Genomic DNA, 20,105 nt, shown 5'->3' with positions numbered 1-20,105 from the left:
GTTGGTGGTCTGACAAGCATAATTCTTTCTGCGTCACGCCATATTTCCTTTACTGTGCGTCATGGGAGGTGTGTGTATGGGGGGGGGGGGGACAAGGAGCTCGCTGTACAAACAAAACCCATACTTTGCATTTCCTTCCTTCTCCTTTGCACCGCTGTCTGATATATATTTAACCAGAAGGTTTCACATAAGGTTTTTTTTATTTAGACTTTTGCTTTTTTTTTTTTTTCTTATTTCCAAGAAATGGACCATCAAACTTTTTAGTGTGAAGCTGATGTGATGGTGTACAATTTCCCCATTTTTTCCCCCTTCTTGTCGTTTTTCTTTCTGCGATAATCATCTATACTAACAGTAAGATACACATTTTCCATTTATTTTTTGTATTAATATCTAAATTATTTACCAGATGGCAGCACAAGCATCTCTTCCCAACTCATCGTCATTACATACCTATAAATGCTTTATTTTTTTATTATCGTAGCCATTTGGTTAGCAAGAAACATCTGGGGTCGAATCCATCCCAATTTTGCTTTGCTTTTTACTGATAAAGGCCGACCCCATTGTTTCTGATCTTCGATATTAGGCATGGTAACACAATCGAAGTTAAAAATTATACATTAACGTGAATTAGAAAAATATAAAACAAAAAGATGAATTATGTTTGGTTATGGGCAACTTATATGGACAGCACTTCACCGGTGGTATTGGGCTTTAGCTCCACTCTCTTCGAAAAGGGTTCTTGACTTTTCCCTAATTCTGCGTTCCATTTCATAAAAGATGTTTATTTGGTTGAGGTTGGAATCAATGTTGGTCATTGCAAAGTTCCGAAATCTTTCTCTTCAAATTAAGCATTTCGCAACCTTCGTCATTTGAATGCTTCGCACCATGCCGATAGAGAGTATAGGTATGTTGAGGATCTGACGGCTCCGGGGATTTCTCCCATCTTCGCGTATGTTCTATGTATCGAGTGACAATATCCTGTCTATGCCAGAGGTTTAAAAATAATGTATGGGTCATGTGGTATGTAGTTTGTTGTGCCCATTGTTCATCCGGCCTGTTGGCTGCCGGGCCCCAGTGGGACCCGGCGTTACCATACCTAGCGACGGGGACGCCGGCCGGGTGTACCAAGAGACTAATTATACTCTGGCAGGTCCTGCCACTTACTTTCCTGGGATTTCGGTGACTAGGACCTAAAATAAAGGTTGGAGTTATCGCTGTTGATTTAAGTAAAATTGCATTTAGAAAGCGCTGAGTTGGGGTTTTACGCTGAAAGAACTATTTCTAGAGAGCCTAAAAGGTCGGGCAAAATTTGATGTGATTTAAATTTGGACATGTGGGGCAGTCTCTGTACAAGAGAAAGTAATGGGAGGGAGGGTGTGGATGGGGGATGAAATAGGAAGAAGAGGGGGTCGGATAGGAAGGTGGCCCCCCATTTTCAGTGGGGCATGCCTATGTCCCATGACATGGGGAGGAGAGGAGAAAAAATATAGGGGTGTGGAAACATAAAGTTTTGCTTCTGGCCGGCGCAGTCCAAATTGAGATTCTGTACTGGTTTAATGCGAAATCAGCCCCCTCAAGAAACGTTGGCTCCTGTAATTCAGAATTTTCTTTGGTTTGTCACCTTTGGACTTCTATTTCTTCAACATGTTGGCAATTGAGCACAATTGCTACCACACAGAGACATGATGTCCAGCTACCATTCTCCCTCTGAAACTCCGTTAACTTTTTTTGTTGAATTTTAGGTTAACTGCTAATCACCTTTATAGACCAAATTGTTTTAATATTTCGTAGTGACACAATTTAATGCAATCAGAGGGGGTGTTGTACCATAACTTCTCTTAGGGTACCATATATACAAATTAAAGTTGGGTTTGTGCTAAACTCCAAAGCGACTAAGTCTATGAGACCAGTATATTGCGTCTGTAACTGCGTGTGGTCTTCGGTCTGCTGAACGAAAAACCTGTGTTTTCCGGATAAAAAACTATGCAGCCCTTGCCTGAGAGCGACTTAGTCGGCCACAGTATGAAAAATCCCTTTAAAACTCCTCGCGCCACTTTAAAGAATTCGAACTCAATCTTTTTCCACAAGTGTGGAGGATAGAGATTTTATCCACTGGGAGGAAAAAAATTGAGTGCATATTGCTACTGGACATTGCTACTTAATATAGCATGTCCGAGCGAGTACATGGGGCTCTAATAACCTAGATCTGGTTCTCAATGAGTAGCCTGATTGTATTGAAAACTTGAGAGTGGCGGAGGCAATAGAATCAATGGAATTGTTGACCATAATACCATGAAACTGATTATATCTAAAGTTAAAGGCGAGAGATTCAATTTCAAAAGAAAGGGGAATTATAATGAAATGAGATATTTATTGGAATCATTTAATTGGAGTGATTACTGTATGCTATCGGATGCAATGCTATGGGGAATATTCAGGGGATTTATCCTCGAAGACACAAACGTATTCGTATCAATGGTCAAGTTTTGTAATATGCCAAAATGGGTGACGAATGAGGTTAGGAGTTTAACTGAGCAAAAGAAACAAGCATGGGACCGTTGAAGACAATCACATGTGATTCCGATTTGTATACAAACATTATAAGATACCTTCTAAATGATATTTATAGTCAAAAGCAAGCTCTGATAGAGAATGTTAAGGAGTCTGATTGCTCTGTGATCTGACAATGATTGCTGAATAATTTCAGAAAAGCGTCTAGAAAAGTTACTGAGAATAAAATAGGCAAGGCTCCAGGAGACCATAGTATACATTCAGTTATGATTAAAAAGGCTGCGTGAAAATGTATAAAATTGTTGGGAATGTTAGTGAGAGCGTCGTTACACTCCAGAATCATCTTGGACTGGGAATGTGCTATTGTCTCCCCAATCCACAAAGGGAGTGCCAAAAAGGAGGTAAGTAACTATAGGCCAGGAAGTTTGACTTCTGTGATAGAAAAGATTACGGGGTTAAAGACTATCTCGACAAAAATGGTATTTTTGAATAGATCCCAGCATGGTTTCTTTTAGTTAAGGAGCTCATCCCTGACTAATCTGCTAAATTACTACAATGTAATCATTAAACAGCTGGATGCAGGCAACAATTTTGACATTATATAACTCGACTTTAGTAATGATTTCGATAACATCTCTCACGGAAGACTACTTTATAAACCGGAAGAAGCTGGAGTTACTGATAAGATCCTCAGCTGCATCACAGGCTAGCTAAAAACAGAAGACAGAGGGTTAATAAATTGTCAGTCATCAGAGTAGGCCGGTGTAACGAGTGGATCCCTCAGGGTTCCCTTTTAGGTCCCCTCATGTTTCTGATTTTCACAAATAATATTGACAGGATAACCAAGGGAAGGTGTCAAAGTTTTCTAATGATTTGAAAGTGGGAAGCTGTTAACAATTCGAGACAGGCCATGTTATTTCAAAAGACGTGGGTCGGTTGTATATATGGTTGAATATCCGAAAAATGGCAACTAAAGTTTAATGCCTTAAAATGTAAGTGCATTTGGAGAAATGAAATCCTGGAGTCACGTATAAGGTATAGGATAAAATGCTGATAGTGGTTCGAGAGAAAATGTACAATCAAAACCAAGCGAAAACTTGGGCTTCATTATTTCCTTATGGTAGCGTTAACCTTTAGTATTCTCCCTCTCCTTTTTCTCCTTAATAATTTTATTTCTTTTTCTTTAATAATAATTATTATTTTAGTATTTATTTTTTATTATTGCTTGAAACTGCCATTATTATTTTATTTATATAAATATTTTTTAAATTTTAAATTGTTAATTATGCTAGTTTTTTTTTTTTTTTGGGGACAGGTTTTTTAATTATTATTATTATATACACTGCTGCCACTTTATTAGGTACACCCCTGCTGTGCGCACAAATGTTTGTCCCACGTCACATAACCACAGTTGTGGATTTAAATGCAGCAGAACAACCTTTCTAGTATTAGTTAAACGTACAAACCGTAGCAAGAATGGGGAAAAGGAGTGATCTAACGGACTTCGAACGTGGCATGGTAATATGTGCAAGACGTGCTGGACAAAGCATTTCTGAAACGGCAGTTCTCCTGACCTTTTCACGCACCACAGTTTCAAGGGTGTATCGAGAATGGTGCAACGAATAGAAAACATCCTCTCAACGGCACTCCTGTGGAAGAAAATCGCTTGTTGATAAGAGAGGGCAGAGGAGGATGGCTAGAATTGTGCAAGCAAACAGACGGGCCACAATGTCGCACATCACATCCCAATACAACCTTGGTGCACAGAACAAAATATCGCAACGGACCACTAGTCGCACTTTGTCGCGAATGGGTTACAACAGCCGACGGCCACATCGCATACCTTTGTTATCAATGAGGAACAAGAGAGCACGCCTCCTGCGCGCACAGCAACACTAGCACTAGACTATCGAGGATTGGAAAGCAGTTGCTTGGTCTGACGAGTCGAAGTTCCTGGTGCATCATGTTGATGGAAGGCTCAGAATTGGGCGAAAACAACATGAATCCATGGACCCGTCATGTCTGACGACTAATGTGCAAGGTGGTGGGGCAGTATTATGGTGTGGAGAAGGTTTTCTTGGCACACGTTGGGTCCATTTATACCCATAGATCCACGTCTGAATGCCATATCGTACCTAAACATCGTTGCTGACCAAGTGCATCCTTTCACGTTGACAGTTTATCCTCAGTCAGATGGTTACTTACAGCAGGATAATGCGCCGGTGCACAAAGCCCAAATCACTATGGAATGGTTCCAGGAACATGACAATGACTTTTCTTTGCTGCAGTGGCCCACTCAGTCCCTGGATCTCGATCCTATTGGACATCTTTGGGATGAGCTGGAAAGGGCTGTTCGCTGCAGGCCTACACCTCTGTCGCATCTCAAGGAACTGCGTGACACACTCATGTCTGCATGGTACTCCATTCCTGCACAATGTTTTCGGCATCTTGGTTATCCATGCCTACACGAATTCAGGCTGTTTTGAAGGATAAAGGAGGCTCAACACGTTACTATTAGGTGTAACTAATAAAGTGCCAGCACAGTGTATTTTTTATTTATTATTTTTAAAGCTAATCTCTTCGGGGGTAGGATTCGCTGGTCTCCAATTTATTACAGACGAGATTTTCACCTACTCGTACCCAGATTTGGGCCCTTGTGGGTAGCACAATTTACAGACAATAAACACAGAGCAAAATAGCCATAGTCGCTGATGCTCCTAAAACCGTACTACAACAACAACAGTAACAACTACCCAGGTTTGGGCTTCCTGGGTAAGGGAATTACTGGCATTCACTGGTATTACACTATCTTGAGTGGATGCGGAATTCTTTGCAGTGTTCACCACCGCACGTGAATATAGGAGACTGCTGCACCCATACGACGGGTGCTGGTAATAATACAATTAGTACAGTATGAGTATAGTTGTGGCCCACCTCCTTGTGGCGTGGACGGGTAGGGGGAAGCATTCTGGTAATCGCTGCTTCCTTGTAGCTAAGTAATCAAAAACTATTAACAACAGACACTGCGCAAACATAGCACTACATTCATTTTTAGCCATTGTACACAGTTTTGTATATCATCACAGAGAACCATGCCGGAGCTGAACGAACTTTTAGGGGCCACCTTACATAAGACAGTAAATGTCCATGTCCTTCCTCTTGTTCTATCTGCACCGCTAACAGATATAACAGGAGGAAGGACATGGATTCTTCTAAAACTGTACTACAGTACCAACTGCCCTTTGACTACTCATCCACTCCTTTGTAGATATGGATTCATTATCATTAGAATAACAATAAATAATCATTTTCCCTTTACCAATTTAAAATACCCATTAATGAACATCCTTTTTCGAAGTTGTAGTCCAACATTTCCACAGGTTCCACAATTTAGACCGTTGTGACTATCGCTTAACTTTTGGAAACCAGTGTATTTAATCTCTTTAGACTCTCTTTTTCTTGTATCTGGAATAATCTCTTTTTGTTATTTGATGCGCTGCATCTCCTGGAAGGATTACTATATAATAATATCAAGCAGATGGAAGCAGGATATCGTAACTTAAATTCCACTCCATAATATGCTTTGATGATCTGATTGGCCTTTGTCTGCTCATACTCGTAAAATCCGCAAAACACCTACAGAATACTTAGGAGAGTCGTTAAATCTTTACTCCATAAAAGCGTGGATGTTTTTTTTTTTTTTTAAGTACCACGGTGTCTATAGCATTTAAAAAGCTTTCTTCACTTATTTAAGAGGCAACGGCCATTTTTTTTATTAGATGTAATCCACCAAGAAGTAGTTCGTTTTTATTTTATACTTCATATAACGTTCTAATATTTTTATGTCGAGGGAAGACTGGCAGAGTTTTGCAACTCAAAACTATTTAGCATTGTACAGCCACGATAACTTCGAAATTGCCCAGATTTATCCCCAGAGAAAAACTAAAATTTTTTTATGGGTTAAGTAATGGGCGCATTTTGTCTTCCTTAATATATCAACGACATCCTTTACGCACCCAAATTAATGAAATGGTCTCGCAATTAGGTAATTGTCAATTTAATCTCTCCAGTCGATGTTTGAAGCGATAACAGGCTCGTACTTTTTTTTTTTTTTTTTTTTTTTGTCATATTAAATCTCGGCTCCGACATGAAACACTACCCACTTTTTTATGATATATAAAGAACTCAATACTTGCGTCAAGAAAGAACACGTTTGAGTTTTTAAACAAATAGCCAATTAACCTTCAGAAGAAGAGGGCCATCTGTTTGAGGGTAGTGCCATCAGCTGTACATCCCCTGAAATAACTTGTCTAATTCTTCCTTAAATTTATTCAAATTACCCATTTCGACAACAACAGATGGATGTCTGTTCCAGCAAAAGTTTGGCTAAAAGCAATCTTCCGCACATCTATTCTGCAACCGTCCTTCAATTTGAATCTGTGTCCCCCCTCATATGCTTGTGGTCTGAGCAAGAGGAAGAATCCCATCAGCAGTGAGCATGCTCAATCCATTCAGAGTCTTACACACCTCAGTCAGATTACATTGGAGGTGCCTAGTCTTCCAGACGCCTAAAGCCTTTCTTGGTAACAGCATCCCTTTGTGTCCTGACTAATCTCCTTGCTCTCCTCTGAACCCGTTCCTGCAGATCTAAATCTTTAAAATGAGACCTCCAGATCTGAATGAAGTATTCAAAATGTGGCCTGACCATTACCTTATACAATGGGATAATCACCTCCTTATCACTACTATTAAAATTCCTGCTAGTTAAACCTCATGAGCTGTCCTGACAGCCTGCCTGCACTGTTCAGAGAACTTCATACCTGACTGCACATTACCCATAGGTCTTTCATTTTTCTCTACTCTGAGTGTAGTACCACACAGTTGGTGCATTAATCGGAGATTACTGCTGCCCATTGTAGTACCCTGCATTTGTCAATATCAAAACCGTCCCTTAATAAATACATTCTCTGACTGCAGTATAAATACATTCATGTGTAGATGGTCCTGCATTACTTCTTTAACCAGTAACTAAATCATTTTCCCTCCAACAGTACTCAAGGGGACAGGTTTGAACTTACCACGTCTCCCTTTGATCCCACCTCCCTCTGTGAATTTGGGACATATCTGCAGTCTATAGGGACCTTCCTTGAATCCAGGATGCTCCCAAATATATAATATAATCTAAATTTCTCTAATGATCTTGTATCAGAACACAGTATAAAAAGAACTTACAAATACGAATTCAAAGATTCTAATCATTGTGTCATAAACTGTTTGTGAAAAATGCAAATGAATTCATCTTTTTCGTGTTCTCGAATTTACTAGTCAGTATTTGGCGTAAATACTGTTTAAAATAATTACAAATGTACTTACTCTCGGTCATTTTAATAAATAAATTTAATGCTAGATAACGCGTTTAACCAGTCTATCAGGAACTTCGACATCTTTTAGTAATTTACTAAGCCTAATCACAAAGCAATTTCTACTCCAGAATAAATGGCTTTTCGGTGAGTGCGTTTTAATTCTTTGTGGATAAATACCGCAGTTTAAATCACAATTCTCTTTCAGCTAATGTTGTTAATAATAAAGAGGCAATTAAAATGCGTTTTTCTTTATAAAAATCATTGGAAATTATTACATGAATGCATTCAAAAAGGTTTCACTGCATTCATTCGTTGTTCATATATTGGACTTAATCTGGATACATAGATGGGATTAAGTCCATGGGTAGTCTACATCTTTTGTGGTGTCAATTTAATGTTAACCCATGTATGTGAAGAATTTCTAACGTACAGAGGAAGTACAAGAGCGTCAGGAGAAATAAGTTATCTATTGTATGGTCTAGAAAAAACTGCCTCCTTTGATAGAAAACTCTTCTAATTTATTAATGTTGTTAAATTATTCACCTATGAATTCTTCAGTGTCTTTATAAATTATTCACCTGATTATGAAGCGCGATTAAATTTTTATTGTAATGGGTAAAACGGTTAACTGCACATATTAAAGCGACTCAAAGAATTTCTTATCACACATTTTCTCAATAAACCTCCACATTGGGCACCTTTGGTAGCGTGCAATGTCAAGACGGTAGCCGACTTCATTCCAAGTGTTTTCAAGGATCTTTTGAGAAATGGAATTCTGTTCATTCCAGTCTTTTAACTCTGTGACCCTTTTTTAACTTTTTTGCGTACACCTTGTCCTTTATGGTCCCAGCCGATCCATCTGTTAAGAATTTTTTTATTGAGGAAATCGCGTACCAGTGTGGTGATGCCTCTTGTTGCTGATAGAGCACATGTGGCTGCATTCCCTTTTGTGGTTTGTCTTGAGGCTTAATTTCTTGGATGATTTGCAATATGTAAGCGTAATTTAAATTTCTTGCGAACTACCCTGTGCAATGTTGCTCACGATATTTGCAGCTGCAGTATTGCACGTTGGATAGATTTTGTAGATATTCCGGTGAACTTTATCTGCAGATGCACTAGGCTTTCCTGCCCTTTTCCGGTACAGCACACTGCCATTTTCTTGAAACTGTATCTTTGATTGTTCCATAGATGAACCTTTCTGGAACTCTCGTTGAAAACGTCTCTTTACGGACACTGGAAATTTGGTATTCAATAGCCACAACACGCCCATTGCTTTCTCCATGCTTGCTGGGATCAAGACTGCTAACCGCATGAGAAAAAAACTCATTGAGTTGCTTTGATAACTGCAGCAGACCATTCTAAGATACCAATTATAATAAGATTTTAATCGAGCTTCATAATCAGGAGAATAATTTATAGCTAGCCTATATTTCTCTCTCATTGTAAAATGGTTCTGTCTAGTCACATCATCATCAGCCATTTTCAATCCACTGCAGGATGAAGGCCTCTCCAGCAACTTTCCAATTCCTTCTGTTTTGTTCAATGACCATCCATTTACTGCCCACGAATTCATGAATTTCATCTGTCCATCTCCGTCGTTGTTTTCTAGGTTTTCTTTTAGCTCCTCTTTGTTATTTTCTTAATCTATCTGTCATCATGTCTTCGAGCTTTGTGTCCTGCCCAAGTGCATTTCAGTTCTTTAGTTATATAGGTTTATTGACCTAGTAGAATTTCGCTGTAAAGGTGATTCTACAGTGGGACTCTTTCTCCTTGCTGAGAAGGCGAATTTCTTACAATATCAACCAGAATATAATGTTACTGGATTTAAATGTGGCAGACTAGATTTTTAGTATACTGTATTCCAGAATATTTCCTTAATACGTGTATTTATTCGTTTCTGTTTTTAGTCACGCGGTTCCCATATAAAATCTCTTTGTTAATCGACAAAGTGTAGATGGTTGGTGTTCCGTGGGGAAGGGAGGGGGAAGCTTCATTTATTTATAATACCGGTAATGCCATTAATTTCTTTGTGTTAAGCGTAGCGAAAACCATATAACGCGAAAATAAAATTTATTTTTATGTGCACTTAAAAGCGAATTCAAAATAAGAGAATATCCAGATAACGCCAAAAAAATTAATGAATAAATAAAAATTCTACTCGAGTGAACACCCATTTCCCCAGAGGGCGCTATTGCTCATTCATCGTGTATGTTTTATTACTTCAACCTCTACCGGTTTGTGTCCCCCTGTAGGTCGAATTATTACCTATAGCAAGGAAGGGGGGCATTTAGAAAACAGAGCTGGGCGTCTTTCGCTCTCTCTCGTGTCGAGTACTCCTGTTAATTAAATTTCCGTTATTTTACTGCCATGAAACATCCCGGAAGACAACATCACGATAGACCCCTTTCAGCCCTCGAAGCGCACATCGTTTCGGAGGGATAATTAGAGTCGTCCGCCTACCGTCTTTCACGTCACCCTGTTCCATACGGTACTAATTAAAATGACAGACGTCGATGTCGTAGGCTCAGTTACGGCCGTTCGTGCATTAATTATGGGCAAGCACAGAGAGAAAGAAAGGAAGAGAGAGAAAAAAAAAACAGGTTGAAAGATAAATATTTGAAGAATAGGATTAAAAGATTCGCCAGCCTATACTTTCTCTGGGGAAATTACTGTTGCAAAACATGCCATAACAAGCCGCAATGAAAATACTATGTAAGAAGCTCTGGGACACGCTGCAGCCTTCCAGGGTAAGTGGGAGGGAGAACAGGGGGGAGGGGTTGGAAGTTTACCGAGGCCACTTAGAGTTTTGCGAAGTCAGGGAGATTGAGTTTCGACATCCCACGTGATTTGTAATCAAGGTGCAAGGGATGGCGTTGTAAGCGGGCATTTGACAGAGTGAAGAAACGAGAGATGTAATGAAACGGAAGAATTAAAAAATAAAAAAAAAAGCACGAGCAGCTGAAAAAAACTTAATAAAGTTAATGGCTCTAAGATGATGTTACGACTCCCTAACAGAACTCGTCATATTCGTTGTCGTGACGTTTGGATCAACTTTCATTATACTTCTTCAAGCATTATTCTATTTGAAGATATAAATATTATTTTATTCTGATCTTCTTTCAGATATATATATATATATTTTTTATCATCAGTGATGTACTTGTTGGTATACGTGTCGTTGTCCGACAGAATTTTGTAAATATTTTCGATACCATAAATAGTTCGTGTCATTTTGGTAAACAAAGTTGTAAATACCTGGCGAAGTATCATAATTTATTGCGGATATATCTCTAGAGTATTGTGTAACTTCTAACAATAAGGTACATTAAGGGAATTGAAAGCCGAGATGCTCTAGATCAACAGCAGAGAATAAATAAATATTTGAAATTATTTATTTCTGAGATAGTTGGTGAAAAGTGACGTATTCCACCATAATTAGTTATCTAAAAATCGGAACTATTCCATCGTAACTAGTTATCTAAAAATCGGAACTATCGGAACTAAAAATCGGAAGTTCCACGATAACTAGTTATCTAAAAATCGGAAGTATTCTGCCATAATTAACTAGTTATAGTGGAATTCTTCCGATTCTAAAAAATTTCTTTAAGTAGGAAATATTTAAAAAAGTATGAAAAATTATTTTTTTATGTTCAATTCACTTTAATAAAGAAAATATAACTTTAAAAACGTGCTAGTCTTAATGGTACTACTTGCTTCTTGAATATTTACATTCTTTTCTTGTAGATGTTTTTTTAGAAACAAAAAATAATTTTGTTACATTTTCACAAACAAAGCTGTCAACACCTAAGCGAATTTTTTATTAAGTTACAAACTTAATAAACAAATAATCCAATTGTTTGTTCATTAATGTTTTTTAATTTAAAGCAAAAAAAAAATGATGAAACAAACATCGCAAATTTTGTTATCATAAAGTTATTTTTTGTTGCTAGTTTTTTTCACATTTTTTTTTGTGAAATCACCGAGTACTAGAAAACAAAGTATAGTCGCCCACACTCTGCTTTTCTCTCACACTTCCTTTAGTTGAGTCACGTGTTTTATTTTCACGATAAATTGGTAAACATTTTTATGTGGAAAGTTTCGCTATCGGTTGTATTTGTGTTTGTTAAAATTGCTGGAAATTTCTCACCCTTTGTTTTTCTCCCTGTTTTGGTAGAAGTGCACTTTACTGTCATCTCCTCCTCCTTGAAGGTTTGGTTCCTTATCGAATTTGCACATTGATTTCAGCGCACTATTTATTGAAAACTCATCAACGTCACCATGTGTAACCTCAACGTCAGTGCTCCTCAGAAGAAACAAATCAATCTTAAATATTATACATCGTATTAGTAAGAAGAATGACAGAATGCCAATACACTTCTTTCTACTGTTCTTTTCTACGAGTTTCTTTTATTAGCTTCCATCAGTTTCTTCTGTATCTTAATTTGTCCTCTTTCTTTCTTTGCTGACTTCTTTTCTGGGGGACTTATTTTCTTCCTTGTGTATTGAATAATTCACTTACATCCGATTTTGTCACATTTTATTGACAAAAAGACAAGATAAGAAACCCGATACTTTGCTTTATTTTTTTCCTTAGCCTCTTGATAAGAATTGTTCCAGTCTAACGGGAGATAGACAGAAGTAATAAATATGGAAGAAGCTATGATCAAACGTCTTAATGGTAGCTTCCATAAAACAACGTTAATTACTTTTCTTTCCTAACTGGATGTTAGGTTTAAAAAAAATCAGGAAATATTTAGATTTTTTTTGTTATAATTAACTTTTATTTTTACTTCTAAAAAAAATTTAATTACTGTATGATTTTTCCTGGAATGATTGAAGCACTAATCGCATGGTCCTTGCTTTTTATTTTATTTATTTATATTTTAGAAGAGTGAGAATACTCAGACACTACCTGATACGACCTTCTATCAGAAATCGTCTTAGGGGACAACAAGAGCATTGAGATCCATCTCACACAGAATCGATTCTAAGAGAGTCTTTAGAGAGGAGTATTCTTTTATCATCATATCCCCAATAGGTTTTGGGTTGTAGGGTCTTTTTTTTTTTACTTTACCTTGAAAGATTCAAGTTTTTCTGCGCTGACTTAAGAACCACTGACCAGAAGGAAGGCAGTTCTCTTTTCAATAATTCAATGGGAACGTGGACCGCTGTTTGAAGGGGTAGTTGAAGTCTTAGCTGTTTAAGTGGAGTATATATTTCATCCTTAAAATAATAAGCTGAGTCTTAACATAGGTGTCTACCGCGGTTTCTATCCATGCGTGAACCTTCACATTGCTGTAACTGGATGTAACAGTTTCTTTAAGTGAAAACAGCTGTTGCCAGTTATTTTTAGTATGAGTGGATAAGAAGGTGGAGAATTGGGCTGACACATAACACTACCATATTTTCTGAGTTCGCTTGGTCTGCATATATCACACACACACACATGCATCTCTGGTGATTTTTCTTTCCCATTTCCTATATCACGTTACCCCAAGGGTTTTCTTAACCTTTCTAACGCTTCCCCGTTCATTATCACCATTTTCTCTTTTCACGTGTGTTCACATTTATTTTCCTGTTCGAGTCTTCAGGCCGAATTTAGAAATGGCAAAGGTTGCGATACATAACTCGACGTCTGTCTCTACCATGGAGGTGCATGTTGTTTAAAGGAAACTAGATCCATCTCTCACGTACCTTTGCCGATATACTCGAAGTAACAACGACTCTGTCGATAAAGAAAGTGGTCAAGCATCAGAAGACGCTATCGACCAAACAAGATGGATGCATTGGACTGCTCACTTTGAGCATTTCTCTGATTTTCTATTGCTTGATTAACTCGCTTCGGATGGCAGAAATCGTAAGATTGTCTATCGTGTTCCTTACAAGGTCCGTACGACAAACGCCATTAGATATACACCGATGCGTCGATAGAAAGAACAAACTAGTTCTCCTCACCTCTCTTACACGATTCCTACAACAACCATTCGAACAAATCACCCATTTGTTCTCAAAAGCGTATCATGTTTTCCGCTTTATTGGCATTCCATCGTATTTTTTTTTACCTACGTCAGCAAAGAACTGACGAAAACTACCAACCACTGCGCATGTCCTTTCTCTCCCTCCCTATTCGTTCTTTCTTTTTATTTCTAACACCTTCCCCCATCTAACAATGACAGTATGTAAATTGCTCTCTCCATTTTATGTCTCACGGGGGGGTCAGAAATCGGCAAGTCATCTTTAATGCAAATCTTTATGTAAATAGCCAAGGAAAAGTCGAAAAGGCGAAATAAAAAAAGGAATTCTTAGGAAATACCACTCGGAGAAATAGCATTGAGGTATTAATGACTTGAATAAAAAACTTAATGTCTCGGATAAAACCACGTACGTGATGTTTGGGAAGAAGAGGATACTCAAGCACGCTGATATCATTCAACACAAAGAAATGTCTTATAAAAGAGAAAAAAAAGGAAAAATAGAAAGAAATTGGAACCTTAAAACTTTGAAGGTAATCTACACCCCCTTATGTGTTTTTAAAGTGAGCGTGGTAAGCCAGCGAAAGAAACCTGGAACAAATGTCAACTTCCATCGATATAAAACCCCACAAAGATAAGTATTCTGCATATGTAAGTTTGTTTACATTTTGCAATCATGGAATACTTCGTTCTTTTGTTTAATAACTTAAATTACGATTATGTAACTTTTAAAGTTTATCCAATAGAGTTTGAACATTATCACAAGTAGAACGTTAATAGTAAACAGAGATTGGAATGATAGAATGGAGACATGGTTGATAAGATCGGATTTCAACCAGATATCTTCCTCTTTCAGTGGTATAAGTTTAGAAGAACAAGCGATATTTGTCAGATGAGTAATTTGAGGAAGTTGGAATGAAGAACAGGAGAAATTTCTTTATACATCACTATGTGGTACACAACTGGAAGGATTTTTTTTTCATTTTTTCTCTGAAAGAAACCGAAAAGGAAATAACTTGCAAATATATGCTGAAGTTCAAATTTACAATATCTAGTTTTGAATTACATACTCGTATTCAGATAGAGTAGTGGGCGTTTAAAAATTTTTCGTATATGATTGCGAAATGTCACGAAGAAGTATCTATGATGTATAGGAGATATTTGGATGCAGACAGAGCCACTTTATTGCATTGGCTAGAGAGTAAAAAATGCGCATAACCTTCTTTTTGATATATAGGAACACGGATAGGGTTACAAAATAGCAGTTCATAAGTATTGATCATTCAGCTGAAGAGATATTTTTGACGGGGTTGCTGCAGTCGGCCCCTCCCTGCCCCATCGGTTTCAGGTACTTGATTTAAAACAAAGTAAAGGCATTTAAAAATTTGGACTTTATTTGAAACTTACTCCAAATCGGATTTCAGGACCAAAAACACATTGGGCAGATGCTTGTGAATCACGAGCATTCAAATTAAATGCAGATTTAGCAGAGGTGTTTGTAAGAATAAAATAATTCTTACTTTGGGCTTCAGTTTTCTTCTCTTACACTTTTGTAGTGGTCTGCATTAGAAGAGTTAAAATCCGTTTTGGCAAAATGCATTACTCTCTAACAACGGACTTTACACATCTAAAAGGGTGTGGATATTTCAAATGCATTAATTGAGTGGCATTTTCGCTCAGCGGTCAATTTGTTAGTAATACCAATCCTACAAGAAAAGTCATTTATCATTTGTAACGTTAAAATTGGTAAGCGACGTGATCCAGACAACTTTTAACGTGGAGTGAAAGTAAGCGACCAGAATGATGATGCCAGACATGGTGCTGTGGTTACAAAATCTACTTGGAATAGTTAATAGTCATGAAAAAACGAGAGACCAGTAGCCACTGTACTAGCCCTCCCCGGTGCTGTAAGTACTTGCCTATTGGTAACTTTACAGCTGCTGAGATCCACATACACCCACTGTTTAAAAAATTAGAAACATTTTACAATTGGCGTCATCTGATAATTAAACATACGGTATGAATATACAAGTTGTTACATGGTTATTATCACAAGTTCTGTGGCAGTGGATAAATAATGTATGCTTTCTGGAACTTCTTCCCGATCATGGAAAAAAACAGGTGATCTTTCCAATTTCCAAAAAGGTTGGAGCACTTTTAACAGGAGCCACAATGAGAAAACAAAGTAACTGGTATGTCGAGCAACCATCTCAAAAATAATCAACGATGGAAGACAAAAGGGGAATGAAGCTCAAAAGGATGAAGTAAGACAAAGTCAGTCAGTACAAGAAGGATACCGTATCAGAATAGATGGTCCAGTGGGCAGCAAATAACTGAAAAATTCAATTTAGGCAAAGAAAGACCAATTTCCAGCGGAACTTGCTGGTGTGAGTCGAAGTATTCGATTGAACTGGAGTTGTCAACGCCCGGACTGGACTGTGGAAAAAGATTGTGGTCTAAAGATTTTCACTTCTTTGCACCAGTGATAGGAAGTATAGTGCAAAACTCACGAATTCTGGCCAGAGTTTGACAGCTTTAAAAAAAAATTAAAGTTAACAGTATAAAATATTGATTATAAAAGAGAAATATATTTAAGGGTTGAATGCTTTTTAGAAAGCAAAAATAAATTAAACAAAAACGCTCTAGTTTTTGATATAAACTCTGAACCTATGTTTATTGGTATTGAGTGGCTGAGGAACGAGTAGACTGGAAGATCTTCAACAGAATAAACAGACGATGGCATCACTTTCAGAGATAAATTATTAAAAGTTCATATCCACTGCTTGAAAAGTAAAAGAAATATTTCAAGCAGAACAAAAAAAAAGTCAAAGAAAAGTAAATAAGGAACTTCTCATGATTTACTTTATCATTGAAGCCAAAGATTGAGAAATCTAAGATTATAAGTGTATTCAGTAGAGAGAGAGAGATCAGTAATCGAAAAGACAGAATAAATTAAATTGAGTCTGAATAATTAATGATTTTAAATGTTATTTTTCGTGGATTCGAGAATGCACTTATTCAAAAACTTGCTGGATAAGAAGATATGGATTTTCTTCTTTATGGAATAATCTTAGAATATGTCCAACACGGGTAAGTCATGCTTTATATTTCATAATCGTTGACTTACCTTAATATAAAGCATTAAGAAGATATTAGAACTGCAGGAGGATTGTCTTTTTATCCTCCTGAATTTCGGGACTTTTCTTGTCTTTCAATGTACGTTGTGATATAAATTCCATTATTAATTGACTAGCAGCCTGATTATTTTGAAACATCAAATAAATTCGAAGTTTTGAATCAAAACTTTTATATCTGATCATATTTGGAAAATAATTTTTGTAAAAAAAATATATTAAAAACTAATAACTAAAATACTTTTATTTCCCTCATTTTCTCTTAAGAAGTTGGTGCGTGATATGAACCTTCCTTATCTACAATATCCAAATATATTTTAATATTTTATTCTTTCCTTTGTTTCTTGCTGGTTTATTTCCTAAGTTAAAGATCCCTGACCTGCCGTGGTGAATATTAATTGACCTTACGAGTTCATCAACGTCCCTCTTTGCGAGTCCTCTTTCTGATTTTGATAATATTTAAGTTCAAGCTCATGCATATTGCGAGAATCTTTTCTTTGGGATCTTTTGTAGGCTGCAGAGCTTGGCAACCAGGCACCTTAGAGGGGATCGAGATTTATAAGGCTCTGAGAGGAGGTGGAAGAGGTTTAGACTAGATTGTAGGAAGTTTTCTTTTAGCCAGAGAGCTGTTGATAACTGGAACAAGTTGCCTCCACGGGTAGTTGAGGCTGTCAGCTTGAAGAAATTCAATGGTCAACTGGATAGTTGACCACTGAATTTTTGGCAGGTGCAGCAAAATCCTGTGGCTTCCTTGCACTATATGGCAAATACTTAATACTTTTCTTTACAAATCCATTAACATCTTGGCTGCACTTGTTCAGAAAGATATGTTTGATTTTACTTCAGTTTGTTAAGCGTATGCATAGATTATCCTACCAGAAGTTCAGCCACTATGTTACTGGATTTGTGAATTGTGTGAGACTATGAAATAAGCAAATATTTTTGTCTATAAAGGCGATTAGTAGTTAGCAAGGAATTCATTTAAAATGAGTACTCGAAAAGAGATAACGCAGTTTCAAAATGGAATAACAGTTCTATTTCCTGGGAATCAAACATCGAAATATTTCCATGGTCAGCACAGAAATCGCTCTCAACCCAAAGTCACATTCTTTGAGATGAACTGGAATGCAGAATTAGAAAAATTCAGAGATGGCTTCCTTTGTTAGCGTAGCTGAAATTAGAAGAAACTTCTACCAGAAATTAGAAGAGAGTCTTCCACGACCCATTAAAACAGTCATTATGGGTAATGGTTGGCCAATACCTTTTAATTCCTTTAATTGCATGTTTGTTCATAATTACTAGTGTCCCATGACTATTGGCGGGATAATTTATATATCTAGTATATTATATGCTGTATTTTCTAGAACATGTTTTCTGATTGTACATATATGTAAGCTTTAAAACCTTTGATTATTTAATTGACATTTCATTAAATGAAAATATTTTAAGAAAATTTGTTTCAGCTTCCTATATCTGTTTTTCACGTTACGTTCAATATTTTTGATATTATTAATTTCCATTACTTTTCACTTGCATTTCTATTTCTCAAGAGATACAATAACTAAGGCAAATCGGTCTTTACTGATTTGCCACCGTATCCTATTAGCAATTTATTTCGAAATCTCTTGATCACTACACTCAAGTCAATGTTATCTACGCTGATATTGTTAAAGCTTTTGATAAGATTCCTCGTATCTCCTGCTCAGGAAACTCAAGACCTGTGAAGTGCTCGAGCTCATGTTTTTGGCTCCACAGCTACCATCACAAATCGAGCTCTGGCAGTTCACTGTTGATAAAAGCATATTTAGATTCTTCACTCCTTGATATGGAATTTCGCAAGGATCTTCTCTGGGCCCAATTCTCTTAAACATTTTCATTAATGACTAACCTACCTGCCTCTTTATTGCTGGATTCCACATTACACTTTTTTTTTTTTTTTTTTCTTTTGCTGACGATCTCAAAATTAACTCCTCAGTCCAAAATAGAGGTTCCTTTCAGCTCTCACTACTCTGGTGAATGATAAAGGTAAACTGCAGGATGGAAGCCTCCCGAACAATTCATGTTGAGTGGAAATGGACCGTAATCTGCCACGCTGGTCCAGTGCGGGTTGGCAGATCGACCGTATTTAGCAGTCAGGGGCTTGAATCCCTAGTCTACTCAAAGAGTAGAACCGGGGGTTCAAGTAGGCGCGGTAGAACCCCCGGTCTACCGCGCCTAACCACTCATCTACGGAGGACTTATATCAGCCTGGTGAAGGAAACGATCATAAATTCTTCCAAATATCTGTCCATTTCTTTCATCTTAGCACGTCCTCTATCGACGCACACCTCTCACAGTGGCACACGTCCTCTATCGATAGTACTTAGTTCATTAACTCCCAATCCATCTGCAAGTGTGACCACGTGAAGGACATGGGCTTTACTTACTCCCACAACAGCCACTTCGATTTACCTATTCGAGAAATGGTCACCAAAGCTCTATAAAGCCTTTCAAGAATATTTTGAACGCTGTTTAACCTTTCAGAATACATTCTACTATCAAAAAATTTACTACGAATCTCTCTGTCTATTTCAACCTCCATTCGCTTTACTTCAGAAGAACTAGTTTAGAGCTATAACTCCTAATCCTTTTTAAACAAATTCAAACATGCTCCATCTAGGAGCACTAGGAATTTTAACTCCTTTCACGTCTGCAAGTCAAATATGGACAGTGCGTTATGTATTAGAAGAGGCTGTCGCTGAACAGGCTCTTCCAATCTGTCAATAACTCACCGATTGATTTCTTTGGCAACGGTAATAATGTGCCGGCCTTCATCAAGAAATGTAGGGTGTGATCAAAAAGTTCGGGGACTGACTTTTTATCTTGAAATTAAGGTTGTAGAGTGGCGACTTGCCTCAACATGTTCGGTGACTAATGTATGTATAGTAACGCATGAATCATCCCATTCATTTATCTACAGTCAATCTGAATTAGCATGCGTTGAATGAAAGGTGTTTCATTACATTTTAAACAGTTATGTTAGGTTTGCTGTTCTTAGGGCATTATCACATTTGTATAAATGTATTTTTTTTAAATTAAAGATATTTTTATCGAGATCACAGTATAGTCTCGATAATACGAGATCC

The sequence above is a fragment of the Mastigoproctus giganteus genome, chromosome 11 (assembly GCF_048544385.1).
Source record: "Mastigoproctus giganteus isolate SK-2022 chromosome 11, ASM4854438v1, whole genome shotgun sequence".
In the NCBI taxonomy this organism is placed as follows: Eukaryota; Metazoa; Arthropoda; class Arachnida; order Uropygi; family Thelyphonidae; genus Mastigoproctus; species Mastigoproctus giganteus.
This window is presented reverse-complemented; position numbering follows the sequence as displayed.